Raw genomic sequence first — 16,019 nt, forward strand, 5'->3', positions numbered from 1 at the left:
GATACAGGTAATCCTCCATCTGCATTTTCCACAACTGATAATTCTGGTCGTTAAACTTTTCGACCTTGAATTTGGAATCCTCCATTGCTCCCACTCAAATCTGAAAGTCCTGCCAATTTACAAAAAACCTTGTTCTGATACCAATTGTTAGGGTTTCAAACAGATCCGAAGCAAATATGAACTAACAATTATATGCAGATTTAAATACAAAAGATAAAGAAATAATATAGCACACAGATAACACAAAAATTTAACGTGGTTCACCCAAAATGGTTTACGTCCACCATACACAGTCGTCCAATCTTTCTTATTATCCAACAAAAATAGTACATCAACCTTACAATGCCTTAAGCATCCTAGCTGCTTATAACATGCATTTTTAGAGCAACAAACAAAGTCGGTCTTTTTAGGGTTTTATTACAATGTCGGTTTTTTTGGCACCCGGTCACCATCGGTGTACCAACCGGTTTGCTATCTTCCATGCCAAAGGTTTTCAACACCTCTTTGACATATTTGGACTGAGTGATAAAGATTTCATCTTTCATCTGTTGGATCTGTAGTCCAATGAAGAATTTAATCTCCCCTATGAGTGACATTTCAAACTCTTTCTTCATCTCATCAGCAAACTCATGACTCATCTTGTCATCTCCACCAAAGATAATGTCATCAACAAAAACCTCACAGATCAAGATCTGATCTCTTTCAGACTTCAAGTAGATATTGCTATCTTCACTTGTTCTTTCAAATCCAATCTTCACAAGATGGGAATGTAGGCGCTCATACCATGCCCTAGGTGCTTGCTTTAGACCATATAAGGCTTTATGTAGCCTACATACCATGTCACTGTCTTCGAATAGGGCAAACCCATCTGGTTGCTCAATATACACCTCTTCTTCAAGTACACCATTTAGGAATGCAGATTTTACATCCATTTGATATACTTTGAACCCTTTAAAAGCTGCATATGCAAGAAGCATACGAACTCCTTCCAATCTGGCTACAGGAGCAAAGGTTTGTCCATAGTCTTCTCCTTCTTCTTGAGCATATCCTTTGCACACCAATCTGGCTTTTTTCCTAATCACTGTACCATCCTCATTCAGCTTGTTTCTGAACACCCATTTGGTGCCAATTACATTTTTATGCTCCGGTCTGGGTACCAAGGACCATGTACCATTTTTCTCTATCTGGTCAAGTTCCTCTTCCATTGCCTTGATCCAGTCTTCATCTTTATGAGCCTCTTTGAATGATTTAGGCTCAAATTCAGAGATCATACATGAGTTTTCTTTGATCTTTCTTCTTGTAAGGATTTTTGCATCCTTATCTCTTATGATTTGCTTAGGATCATGATTCAGCTTGACACACCGAGGAATGGTCTTGAATGGTTTTTCTTGCTTTTCCTCTTCATCCTCATCTTCATCAGTATCAGCATTCACCAGTTCAGGAATAGTGTTACTAGTGCTTGGTTGAGTGACAACCAGTTCCCAGAAGGTTGCAACCAGTTCATTTACAGCTTGCTCATTGCCGGTTTCCTCAGTTTTCTCAGAGGATTCATCAACTCTTACATTGATACTTTCCATAATTCTCTGAGTCCTATTGTTATAACACTTCAGAGCTTTACTCTTGGTATAATATCCTAGAAATATTCCCTCATCATATTTAGCTTCAAATTTTCCCTGATGTTCACTTCTCTTGATGTAACATTTGCTACCAAATACCCTAAAGTAGCTAACCATAGGTGTCTTACTGGTCCAATACTCATAAGGAGTTTTGTCCTTACCTTTCTTGATGAGTACCCGGTTCATTGTGTAGACTGCAGTGCTCACCGCTTCTCTCCAAAAGGTGTGAGCTACCTTTCCTTGAATCAACATGGTTCTAGATGCTTCAACCACAGTCCGGTTATTTCTTTCTACTAGGCCATTCTGTTGTGGAGTCCGAGGGGCAGACAGTTGCCTCTTGATGCCAAATTCTTCACAATACTTGTTGAATTCACCGGAAGTGAATTCCCCTCCTTGATCAGTTCTGAGACACTTGATTCTTTTACCGCTTTCCTTCTCCACTAATACTCTGAAAGCCTTGAATTTCACAAAGGCTTCAGACTTAGCTTTCAAGAATGTGACCCACATCATTCTTAAGCAATCATCAGTGAGAATCATGAAGTACCTATCACCCTGCACACTTTAGGTTTTCATAGGACCACACAAATCAGTATGCACAAGATCAAGCAAGTTGTCAGCAGTGAAAGATTTACCTTTAAAGGTTGAGGAAGACATTTTCCCCAATTGACACTTTCTGCACAAGGTATTATCCGGTTTGCTTAGCACCGGCAACCCTCTAACTGCCTTGATCTTACTGGCCTTCACAATGTTATCAAAGTTTACATGGTAGAGTCTCCTATGTCATATCCAACTATCATCAAACTTGGCCATAAGACATGTACTTATATTTGCATTCAAATGAAATAGGTTACTTTTGGTCTGCATGCCGGTGGCCACCAATTCACCATCTTTTCTTTTGATTTTGCAGACTCCATTCTTGAATTCTAAAGTGAGGCCACTGTCATTCAGCTAGGCAACGCTCAGAAGGTTGTGTCTGAGACCATCAACCCAGTACACATTATCAACACTACTCTTTCCATTCAGAGAGATGGACCCTCTGCCTTTGACCATGCATGGTGCATCATTGCTAAAGCGAACCACACCACCATCATACTCCTCAAAGGATAGAAACTTGCTTCGGTCACCAGTCATATGGTGAGAACAGCCACTGTCAATGATCCACTCATTGGAATTATCAAACCGGGAGACAAGAGCCTTCTTGTCTGACACATCTTCTTTCACAGCAACAAACACAATATCTTCATTTTCTTCATCATCTGATTCTTCATCTGTGACACCTTCATCAACTACCACAAAACAGTTTCTCCGGTTTCCTCCTTTGAATGTCCTGAACCTTTCTGGTTTGTCCTTGTTATCGCCATTAGGGCAGTTTATAGCAATATTTCCTATCCGGTTACAAGAAAAGCATTTCAAAGGTAGCTTGCCTTTGTATTTACCGGATCCTTTAGGAAGCTTCCTGGCAAGGAGAGCTTCAAATGCCATCAGAATCTCTTCATCATTCATTTCTCTGCTCTGTCTAGGTTCACCACTAGTGCTAGCTTCTTTTCCTTTTCTGGATGGTATAGCAGAGACTTTAAATGTTGATTCAGTCTTTTGAACATTGCCATCAAAATTGTTTAGCTCAAAGGCTGTCAACTTGGCTATGATGGAGTCCAAAGATACCTTAGTCTTGTCTATTGATCTTAGCTCCTGAATAGCAGCAACCCTTATTGCATAGACCGACAACAGGGATCTCAGGACTTTACTCACCACAGTGGAATCTTCTATTTTACCACCTGCACTCTTGATTTCTCCAACAACTGTTTTGATTCTTATTCCATACTGTTGAATGGTCTCACCTTCAACCATCCGCATATCTTCAAACTTTCCTCTCAAGCTTTCTTCCTTAGCCTGTTTTACATGTTCATCACCACCATAGATATTTTCAAGAGCATCCCATACCTCTTTGGGATTTACTGTGTCCTGAACATCAATAAACTCGATGTTAGATAGACTACTAATAAGGGCTTCCATGACTTGCCCATTTTCTTGTATCTCTCTTTTTTGATCATCGGTGAGAGTACCGGTAGGGACAACATAGACATTCTCAACATAACTCTAGTGTTGAGCACCCATGCTTCTGATGAATATCTTCATCCTATCTTTCCATATACCAAACTTTTCTTTGTTAAACTTTGGACCTTCCCTCTTCATCATTTGACTGGGATCTTTACCTCTAGCAGTTAAGCTTACAACACAGATGACCTAGAGTGCTCTGATACCAATTGATAATTCAATGATGAACGAATAGTACCAAACTGGTACTGAGAGGGGGGGTGAATCAGTACAGGCAAAATACTATCAAAAACCAGTTTGTCAGCAAATACTCCAAGTGACTGGCAAGCAGTGACACTGGTTGAAACAAAGTGCAACCGGTAAAACCCTGAACAACTAAAACAATCATAAACCGGTTACTCACTAAGCTTTCCTCTTAGCTCAATACTATAGTACCATTACACCCTCATGCATGAACAAGTAAACTATCATCAGATCTTCACAATAGTTAGTTTAATATGTTTTGTAGACAGGCATAAAACACAGAACCATCATATGCTCAACAGGTAATAACAAAGCATCACAAGATAAAAGCATCACACATGACACACATATTTTTCACGTGGAAACCCAACTGGGAAAAACCACGGTGGAGATGAATACCCACAAGCTGCTTTTTGAACTCTTTAGAAGTCCACTTTGTTAGGAGCCTTGTCCGGTTAAAGACATTACAATAGGTTCTGCTAGGAACCGATCCTGTCAGGGATCACCCGGTTAAGGGATGACTATAATACCCGGTTAAGGGTTAAACCCGATTAGGGTTACCTTGTTAGAAGATTTCAAGAACTCAATAGCTAAAGGATCTCCAGAGCTCTATAGCTTCCCAGAACTCAATAACTTCAGGTTACCCTGTTAAGGGATTTGCATAAATCCGGTTAAGGCTACCCTGTTAAGGGATTTCACAACTGTTGAAGTGGTTAAAGATCAACAGGAATTACAATGATCTCGTAACAACACTCAATGCTAATGCAGATCCATTTTGGCTCCTCTCCACCTTCTGCACATTCACTTTGCAGGTATCTCTTCTCTCCTTTGGTCTGGCAAGATTTATGTATCACTTCCCTAAGATACACACATACAACTTTTGCCAACAACTTTGAAAAGAAACACAACATCGACCTTATAAGAAATAGACAGGTTGGTAGCAAAAACCCTAAACCCTAAACCTGTTAGGTTAAGCAATTCAAACGGTTCAATCCTGACCGTTGAATCATATTGCATTAAATGCAACACTCTTGAATCGATCTCAAGACATTCTTCATCGTCCATTATCCACTGATTTCATGGCGACTGATAACCCATCATGCGTTATCACCGTTTGACAAACTTCGCACATTCCCAAGGTGGATAGGGATAGTCTTCTTCATGCAAGATCCTTCACGTGCATAGGGCTTACGTGGCAACACGATCTGTTCTCCGTTATACTGCTAACTCATCACACAAAGATCACCGAAACCGGAAATCCTGAAGTGAAAACTACCTACCAACCGGTAGTCACACAATGCTTCCATGTGTTGGTTCCCATAGCTACATGTTGGTTCACCTTGATATGCCGGTTCATCTTGAACAAATATACCGCTTCACTTTGGCATAAATACTGATTCATACATATGTTGGTTCTCTCTTCTCACATATCACATGTGCCGATTCACATCATGTCACATATTGACATCAATGACAACATACAATATCATTATGTCTTCATACCAGTTCACATAATGCCAACAATAATATCCGCATGGGTAAATTGTGTGGCTATTTGTCTTTTCTTTAGCATATTGTGACCATGTAGGCTTGAGCATTAAATGCATAAATAATGCTTAAACTCATGCAAGATAAAATTAAGGGCGGGCTATAGTAAAAAGGAAATTACTCTTTAGCCTGAAGACATTACCAAGAACCTATATTATAGAGACCACACAATATTGTAACTTGTGTGAACTATTTTTTTAATAATTAAATCTACATGTTTCTTTTCCTACAAGCTTGCCACTAAAACTAGCCCAATTACATATACTACCTGTAAAATTTCAGTAAATTTTTTAGACATTTAAGTCAAACATAAACAATTTTTTATTTATCTTTCCTTTGTAGGCCCACCATCCTCTAGCCATGCCTCATTACCATCTAAAGCTTATCAGGGGCTTAGATGTATCCACCATTGGATCAATAATTCTAAACAAAATGCAACTAGTTTTTTTTTTTACTTTATTTTGGAGAAGACCATGGTCTTGGTCTTGCAATTTTAACTTAAATGCAAACTTCTTTGTAAAAGTGCTTACTTGACCATAAAAGTTCTCTAGCAACCTTGGAGTAGATATACTAATAAACAAAGATCATCAATGTACAAAAAAAGCATTACAACATACTCTCCTAAAAGAACACCACCCTACCTTTGAAATTTAGACATTCAAATTTCAAGTTAGTAAATATGTAAGTCAAAAAGAGTAGGGGACAATAGGTTTCCTTTCTTAACTTCATCGCTACTTCTAAAAATTTCTAAAATACTTTCTTGAATTTTGATTTTTACCCAAACCTCTTCATATCTAGCCTATGGATAGTTTCTATGAATTATGCTAGCTTTTGAAATCCATCATCCTATCTAGCCAATGGATAGTTGCTATGAATTGTGCTATCTTTTGAGATCCGTCGTCCTACACTAAATCTTATCCTTGGCATGCCAAGATCCTTCTTCAAGTCATCAAAATAGAAATATGTTTTCTCTTTTTCATTCCATAATGTTTCAATGGTATGTCTCAATATAATTCTATGATTCATTGTTGAATTCTTTGACCTAAATCTTTCTTGCCCTTTTACTCACTTTCTCTTTATTGTTCCCACTTGCTAATTTTGTGCTCAACTTGTTATAGATATATTCTTTGACCTAAATCTTTCTTGCCCTTTTACTCACTTTCTCTTTATTGTTCCCACTTGCTAATTTTGTGCTCAACTTGTTATAGATATATGCTTTGTTGTCATTGATGTCAAACAATGTGGTCTGGATGGGTTCTGGTCCAGACATCAACAAAGTCAGCTACAGTGTTGAAGCATTTATGGGTGAACTCACAATGTTGGTTCCCTCTTTTTGGCCAACTTTGACACTTAGATGAACATTTTTAAAATAACCTTCATTTTTCGACACCTATAACTTTTAAACAATTAAGAATTCGAAGATGATGTAAACTAGTGATTTGTAACATCTTGTCTACAAATTATGAATCTATTTTTTTCAATTTTTTTTGAAGAAAATTGTATTGATTTTTCCATCTCCCTCGAAAAGTAGTTTTTTTACAGCAAACAACATTTTTTAAGAGTGATGTGCCTCCCGAAACGCATAACTTCTTATCTATAAATGATAAAAATTTAATTCTTTCGAATTTTGGTTTGTAACATCAATATCTAGGGCATGGAGTTGGTTTGATAGTGATATGTTGAATATTTTTTATTTTATTAAGTTTTGAAGTCCGACTAATTATAATTTAGACATAGATGTACGTTTAAACACGACTTGTTCCACATATATTGAAATTCAATTTTTTTTTGTTAGAAATAAGACATCAATACCTAGGGCATAGAGATTTTTCAGATTTTTTTTGAATTAGTTTACTATTTTTCCCAATGTGTTAAACAGAGAAGTTCATGTTTGGTGAAAAACCTATGTTTGGCAAAATTTAAAAAACAAGATCATAATAAACTCAATATGTAATAAAATTATAGTTATTGGAAAGCTTGCTCTGAGGATTGCCATCCTACATTTTGGGTTGTCAATATTCTTCCATTTGAACCTTGAACCAGAGGTTTGAAGGCCAAGATTCTGCAGAAAGTTGAAGAGATTGGGAGAGAGGTGCCTAAAAAGGGGGTTCAAATGAACATCCCTTCGAATGAAGGGGGTTCGAATGAACCCCCCTAGGTTCATTTTGTAATGGTTAAAAAGGGGTTCACTTGAAGGGGGAGGGGGGGTCGATCGAACCCCATAAAATATTTTTAAAAAGTGGGTTCGAGCGAACCCCAGTGATGTCACATGTTCGATCGAAGTAGGGGGTTCGCTCGAACTCAAAAGGGTAGTTCACTCGAACCCCAAAGGGTAGTTCGCTCGAACACCCACAGTATGAACGAACACCCTCGAATTTTTTTTCCCTCATCCATGTTTTTCCTTCATCAGTGAAAGTGGGAACCATTATTGTGAGATGACCCTTATAGTTATGCTTTTGGATCGAAGGTCACTATGGATTGGTGCTATGGTTTTGACTTGGATAGGTTGCTTTGGTAATTGATTTGATTGATATTTGTTGGAAGTCTTTTTTTTTTGTGATTTGGATGTTGCTTGTTTTGCTTCGGACTTTCTTACTTGTGAAATGATAAAATTGGTACATGTGCTCGGGTTATGTTATCAAAGTTAGATGTACCATATATTTTTTGGTCCAATGATGGCATGTGAAGTAGTCTTTAGGTTCGATGTTCCAAGTTAGGTTTTAGTTTTGGTCTGGATTATGTTATATGCATTTCATATTTTGGTCCAGTTGTATATTTTGGGTCAAAGATGTGCATACACATTACAATCTTTCTTTTCGCTAACTTTGTGAGGATGTTTTCATTTTAGATTGGTGTATATACGTGATGATTTGTTGAAAAGAAAGGGACATATGTGTGTGCAAGAGTGTGATATACAGTGATGATACGTGAATGTGACTTGATGTAAAGATGGCGATGCAAATGAAGTTGCCTCATTAGAAGGTATTATAGTACAGAGGTGACAGTCAATTTAAGAGTTGATATTCGGAGACTTGGTGGTCTGGATATTTCAGGATGGTCAGAGTTTGTGCTATAATAAAGGTTGTAATCAACATTCTAAGATGCCTTTATTCATACAGTTCTTTTTCTATAATTTTTAATTCTGTATTTTGCCTTGTTGTAGTTAGCATCAGTACGCAAATCTTTTTGTTATATTTTGCCCCAAGAGTAGTTAGCCTTGGTCTGCAAGTTCGGAGTAGTTAGCTCCCTCTTTTGTAAAACATTTCTATATAGTGGATCATTTTTGTGAGTTAGCACTACCAAGGTTTTTCCCAATTTTGGTTTTCCATGTATAAAATATTGGTGTTCATGTGTGATTGGTGTGAATGATTTTATGATGTCCTCATTTAATTCTATTTGAAGTGAATTCTTGGATAAATCTGTTAGATACAAGATTTGAGTCCGAAATTTTAGTTCATGCTAATTCAACCCCCTCTCAACATTCGATGTGTGTTCAACACAACCATGCTTCCAAACAACTTTACAAAAAAGGATTGATAATGGTGGTCCTATTATTGGAAGGATCGATAACATATCCACTCTTAAAAAAAGGTATTACAAGGTTGGTAGTTCTTGGAAATAGATGCTGAGTGATGTTGAATATTTTGACAATGTGAGGGGTGTGTATTTTTATCCCACTTCTAGGTATTCAATGTAAAACTCACCCATGTTGAAATAGCCTTTCCTACTCCTATACCTTCCTTAACATCTTGTAAAGTCCATAACTTATTTATCCCATTGACCATGGGTTAGAACCTCAACTTTTGACTTCTCCTCATTCAATTATTTTGCATATTCAAACTATTGAGTGGTTATGATTAGAGTTCTCTCCAAAACAAATTTGGGTTATTCTTCCCTAGATATTTTAGCTCTTCTTTCTTTGTGTTCATGGAGACTCCATTTTTTTACTTTTACAATCTACTTGTACAAATGTATGTTTTCTTTTTCTTTACTTGGCTCTCTAAGAATTCTCCATGCAACTTTTCAATCCTCACCAAATGAAACATTTGTCAAAAAAATTGGTTTCTTCTTTTTATTCTTTGCCCTTTTACAACTATTAAGCACCTCTTGAATTATGCTTGTTAGCTCATGAATTTTGAGACCCTCAAGTATATTTTTTCCTTGAAGACGTCACAAATTTCTTGGGTTTTAAAATCTTTTTTCCCTTTGTTGGAGGTTGGAGAATGAGTTGTCCTTTTAGCATATGATATTTTTTCTTGTCAAATTAACTATATACATAATGAATTATGTTATTTTAAATCTCTAAAAGAATCTTCAACATAACCTTCGTTGTCATTTCAATCAAGCCCTATGAGAAAATGGCATAATTGAAAATACTTGCTCCACTATAAATTTTATGTACATAATATCCATATTTCTTCTGTCGAGTCATAACATTGTAAATAATCAAACCAAAACTACTACATAGAGAAAGTACTTTTTCGCCATAATGATTAGTGTGCTTGTTATCTACTGAACATCTTGAAACTTGGTGATTTTACTCTTTGATAAGTCGAATAAAATTGTTATCCTCCTTACGACACAATATTCTAAGTTGTTTATTTGGTATCCTCACAACAAAATATGGTTTCTTCATCTTGCCATCCAACCCCATTTTTAAATATTTTTTACATACATGAAACAAAATAACAAGCTTTACAATTCTTATGTGTCATCCATTTTCTAATATTTTAAACTAAATGTATTGTTTATTTGTGTCTCCTTTTTCCAACTGAATTTTTCATTCTTGAAATTTCACTTTTTAAGACCATTATGCCATTATGCCATTGTTCTATTGTATCATTCCAAATTGCAAACTTCTTACATCCTTCAAAAGTGGGAGCCTGGCAGCCATCGTGCTCAAGAGTTTCCATGAGACATTACATTTCTTCCTCATATGAGGAGTCCCCAGGTCCCCTCCTCCAAGGGTATCCTCTATATCCTTGATATTTATTTTGAAGCCGCAGACATAATCCTCACTTCTTTTTACTCATGGTTGGGTTATTACATTCCCTTCTGCCGTTTCTTTCTCTTATCTGCCTTTGCTGCCATCTTGCTGGGCTGATGTATTTTGAGGCATTGAATTGTTCACGATAGTGTTTTTCATTTTGCAACCATACCCTTTTTACGTCCTTCATCTCTTGCTTCAGCAAATTCACTTACCTTCTCTCTTCTTCTTGCCTTAGATTAGATATTCATCTAGAAAGAAACCAACTAAGAAACAAAGAAACCATTCTGAAATGCTTACATTAATTCATTTAGGAAACAAGTATGTTTCTTGGTAACTAAGAAACCAGCGTCTCGTTTTGTTTTGTGAGTACAAATAACCTAACACGATGATTACACCAAAATATTAATGATGCCAATGCGTTTGATATTTATCCATTCCATCCTCCAGACGGGTACTAGTACGTATTTTAGGCTGCAACAAACAATCGTCATGCACCGTGAATGTTGTCTATCCCAGTGATTCTCCTCACAGAACAAAAGGGTGTAATATATATTGACCATTTCATACTCTTTTCAATAACTTTCCAACAACTCTTTTCTGTATCATACGGGAGACTAAAGAGAAAAGTAGTTAAGAAAAGAGAAGAAAGTGCTGGAATCAATGAAGTCTGGGTGTTGAAGATGTTATGGACAAGTATAATAAATTATTAACTGAGGGATCTTGGTATGATTTTTCAGCGAAGATTTTGTCCAAAAGTTGGGGCCACTTGTCAGCATTTTACACAGAAAGCAGGCAGATTTGCAGTAATCGATTAGATCTGATGTGCTGTCCCATAGACTTTGTTAAGTCTCCTGAACATTAAAATAATTTTCTTTTTTTCTTTTTCTACCATTAAAATATAAGTTGAAGTTTTATAAAATCAAATACCATTTCCCTACTACGATTAAAACAAAATTACAAGCTTAATTGCAATAATAGCTCTACAACAAATGGTTGTTGTTGCTGTTATTAATGTAATGTAATGGACGGCAAATTTTCTTATCAAGATTCATAATGAAAAATGGGCATCTAAAGAAACTTAAAAACGTGTTAACGTTATGTCTCTTGATTTATAAACAGTTTGATCTCTATACGTCATTGATATTCCTTATTCAAGAGAAATCCAAATGTACAATGAATGGTGTGCGGAGAAAACAATGCAGACAAATGGATTATGTAATAATCCTAAACATACAAGGTATCTATCGTTCCTGACAGTTGTAACTGCACCTAAGAAAAAGATGATGGTGCAGCTAGAAAGGGAGGCAAGCCTACTATGGCATGGAAAGGGCCAATCTGTTTTTTTTACAGTAGAGTGAATTTTATTTGGGAAGATGAATGTCGGTTTGTTGAAAGAAAATAGAAAGTAGTGAAAAGGAAGAAAACATGGCCAAAAATAATTGTCTGCACACATTTAGTTATAGAATTTTACATACTTGTGTTCGAGCTCCATATTTAACGTTAACGGGCTTGTTTTTCATGGAGTCTGAGAAAATGGTCGTGATTGTTATGAATGGGACAAATGCATATTTTGTCTTATAACCAGAAAAAATGGGTGGTCATCCATTAAGAAAAGCCAAGAGTCTGCAAATAAGACGACGTACCTTCATTGCTTCCAAAGATATTGTGGGATATTATTAATTTGTGCCAGTTGTCAAAAGCCAGACATGAATGAAGAGAGAAGAGAATGTACAGTCGCAATTATGATGGAGAGAAGTAGTCGCTGGAACTCTGCACAATTGAACCGGACCGGACGTCTGCATCGAACTCCACAAAGCAGGCAAAAACCAAAAGATTAGCAAGAAAAACACGGTAGAACAGTAAAGTAATAATAATAACGTTTTTACCTGAAAAAAGATATGCAGCACTTGGAAGTGAGTTAGCAGAGCAGAAGAAGAGGAAGGGGATATTGACGCGGCTCAATCCGAGCACAGAGCTAGAAATTCCTCTAACTATGTCTTCAAATTGAGGCACGTCAATATCGCCTTTGCGTCCAATTTTCAGAGAACCCAGAAACAAGCAACTTCCTCGAGACCCAGTAAACAATCCATACGTTTAATTCTCAATCAATGCATCGACGATTCTTTCCATCCATGGATTTCATATTCATAAGGGCTGCGAGTGTATCACCCAAATGGCGTAGAGAGATAGATAGATAGTGCCCATTTTCAAACATTTTTTTGCTGTCGCCCCAAAATTGGTGGACTAGCGAGGTGGAGAGATATAATGACCTGCCTGCCACCGACAGTGGGCAGTGGGCAGTGGGCAGTGGGCAGTGGAGAGCACACTTATAATGGGAAAGGGAAAAGGCATGCGAGTGCGCTAAACCCAAGTGGATATCACCATCGCCACTGGGCACGACCCACAGCCACTGCCCATTCATTCAATACCTATTCATTTTTCTTCAGACCACATTTTTTTTCTCTGGAAAGCCATCGGATTTGCTGTTCTATCTTAGAAAAAGAGCTTGATAAGACGTAGGCGAAAGTTACATGTGCAACCCAACTTCGGGATCTGTGTCAGGCATGGAGATTCCTCAACGCCGCCGCTGCCATTGGCAATTGATTATTTCTGTTTTGAAAGATGGATGCCTAATGATTCATTATTTCTGTCTTGATGGATGGATGCCTACCTATTGAATTTCTGAGAGAAATAATGGATGGATGGATGCCTATTGAATTTCTGAGAGAAAAGATTCTGTCATGAAGGACGCCTAGTGATTCATTATTTCTGTTTTGATGGAAGGATGGCTAGTGAATTTCCGAGGGAAGGGATTTTCATGGCGTTGCAGTTGATTCACCTAATACCAGTTGAATTTGTGGGCGGAGTTCACCTAATACAAACAAGGGAAGGAGCAGGTGGGCGAGCGGGTCACTCCTCCTGCTCTTTCGTTTTTGGAGTGGATGTTATCCTTGAATTTTAGCCCTAAATTATTGTTATTAAATTGAGGCAGACAGGATGTGGAAGAGAGTGGAGTTCCGTTCCCTTTCAAGGAATAATAAATGCATTGTTGGCCTTTTCGACCGTCTCATCCATTCATCATGCCTTACATCACCTTACGCTAATCTCTCTAAATAACTAGCCCACTGCCGGCCTCACGTCTTTTTTCTTAACTTTATGGTGATGTGATAGACTTCCAACCCCGCCTTCTGTTCTCATGAAAAAGTCTGGCATCTTAAGATGCCTTTGACTAAACTAATCCCATCCGTCTTCTGCTTTCTCTGCTCTCATTATTAGGGTTTTGAATGAAGCTCGGTGTTCATATACACTCATAACTAGGTATCTTGCATTTTAAGATTTTATCACTTCCCTTCGCACATACCCTTCTAGGGGTGGTGGGTTAGGTTGGACTATTTAGTCCTGACCATGTCTTATCCCTTCAAATTTGATGGGTTTTGAATCCTAAGCATATGAAGGATTAGACCTTTTCAAAAGTTGCCTATAGATTATAGGGAAGTAGTTGTGAGGTCTTTTCATTTAGTATAGTCTGAATATCAATTTTTAATATAATTGATTAAATATAAGATATTTATTTATTTTTAATGGTCGTAGGTAATTTAGACTTGATGTATTATGATAAATGATTAAAATTTATAATTAGAATAGAAATTAGAGATTAGGAGGATGTACTAGAATTCTATTGGGATCTATGTTATCATATATAGAAACATGTCATGCATTTTGTTGGCATTATGTTTGTTTATTAAAAAAGTGTGCATCTTAGTGTTGACACTATTCATATTTTGCAAGCTTGGTAAGGTCTTGTGTTTTAAACCTTGAAAACCTTTGATTGAATAAAGTGTAAAAGCCTTGCTTATACAACTAGATACACTTTATTTATTTATTTTGAAGGCTTATAATCTATAGCCATATTTTACTTTAAGTGTTCCTACATATAATATGTTTTCAACTGGCTAGTAACTTTATCCATATAATATGCAAAACACTGTAAAGATTTGTTAAAATCCTTCAAACCACCCTTTGTTATATGTTTTAACATTGACTTGTTAGTAACAATAACCAAGTAACTTAAATCATTTTATTTTTGCTTGGATACAATTAGTGGATATCGAAACTACAAAATGATTCCTTCTTTGTAGGTAATTGCCATGTCAATCAACTTTTCTATGCTTGAAAGAGGACTTGGCATAAGAGCATCAGGGAACAAAAGAAAACTCCTAAAAGTCTTGAAGTTTTGTGTAGAAGTCTATAGTGTATATTAGATAATGGATTGTGTTATTGTGCACAATGATTAATAGGCATATGAATTGTAGCAAAGAGAACAAGAATGAATTTTGTCACAAATATTTGGTGGTTATTTGGTGGTGGATGGTTAGTGTGGCATATGTGTGGTAGTCATAGGTAGATGATAGGTGGTGATTAGATAGTAGAACCAAACTATTAGTGCATGATAGACAATCATGTAATTTACATTAACTATGATTTTTTGTTAGATGGACAACAATTTTTTATGTATTTAATACATGTAGTACATTTGGTACATTTGAATGTTGAAGTGGACTCCATTGATGATAGTTGGTGTATTTTGGCTACCAACATTTGATTGTAATTTTCAAGTATAAATAATAGGGCTATGCACATAGTTAAGGTCTTGTCTTGGAAAGGTTTTGAGAACATATTGTCTCCATTCAATCCTAAAATCTCTACATTTGATATATTAATGAAATTAATTATCTCTACCATACTTTTGTGCCTTTCCTCATTACTAGTATCTTTGTTTTCACTATGCCTATATATGTTGCATGGTTAGATTTCTTTATTTTGGAACCTCCCATTACCACTTCTATCATTTTGGCATTAAAGAATGGGATTAGTATCTTTGTTTTCGCTATGCCTATATATGCTGCATGGTTAGATTTCTTTATTTTGGAACCTCTCATTACCACTTCTATCATTTTGGCATTAAAGAATGGGATTTGACTTATAATGTAGTTATTACTTGGTTTTGACATAGATTTTGTACACCCTAAATATACTTTAGATTTTTTCACATTATTATGTCTTAAAATATTATAATTAATTTTGCTAATTAATATCCATCATCATCAATAATCATATAAATATTATTTATGTAATTATTTCATCCAACCTTGAATTCAATTAATGAGTCCTTACCCTTGGTTAATTATATATTTTATTTTATTAATCAAACTAATTCCCCTTACCATCAATAATTAGATAAATTTTATTGTATTAATTATTTGAACTATTCCTACCAAGCCTAACCTTTCTTTTAATTAATTAATTGACTAAACCTTATCCATTTAATTAATTGAACTAATCTATTTTCTATTTTTTTCTTATTTTAAATTAATTAACTATTTTTTAATTATATAAAATATATATTTTCATATTTTAATCCTCAATATTCATTATCCCAAGAATATATACCCTTCATTCTTATACATGTTAGAGACCTCCCACTTTCCATCATCACACAAATCTCCATTCTCACACATGGGAGATCTCACAAATTTCCACATTTTCACATATGTGGGAGGTCTCCT

At 36.1% G+C, this 16,019-nt stretch overlaps 1 long non-coding RNA gene across 1 annotated transcript; it reads right to left on the minus strand.

The window, feature by feature from the left end:
• Positions 1 to 12,104: 12,104 nt before the first annotated feature.
• Positions 12,105 to 13,376, minus strand: LOC131077963 (uncharacterized). The gene is made up of 2 exons (XR_009113690.2): positions 12,339 to 13,376; positions 12,105 to 12,248 (listed from the first exon to the last, which is right to left on the minus strand). It is a non-coding gene; the product is annotated as an uncharacterized LOC131077963 (long non-coding RNA).
• Positions 13,377 to 16,019: the final 2,643 nt, after the last annotated feature.

Source organism: Cryptomeria japonica, chromosome 6 (genome assembly GCF_030272615.1).
Source record: "Cryptomeria japonica chromosome 6, Sugi_1.0, whole genome shotgun sequence".
Taxonomy (NCBI): Eukaryota; Viridiplantae; Streptophyta; class Pinopsida; order Cupressales; family Cupressaceae; genus Cryptomeria; species Cryptomeria japonica.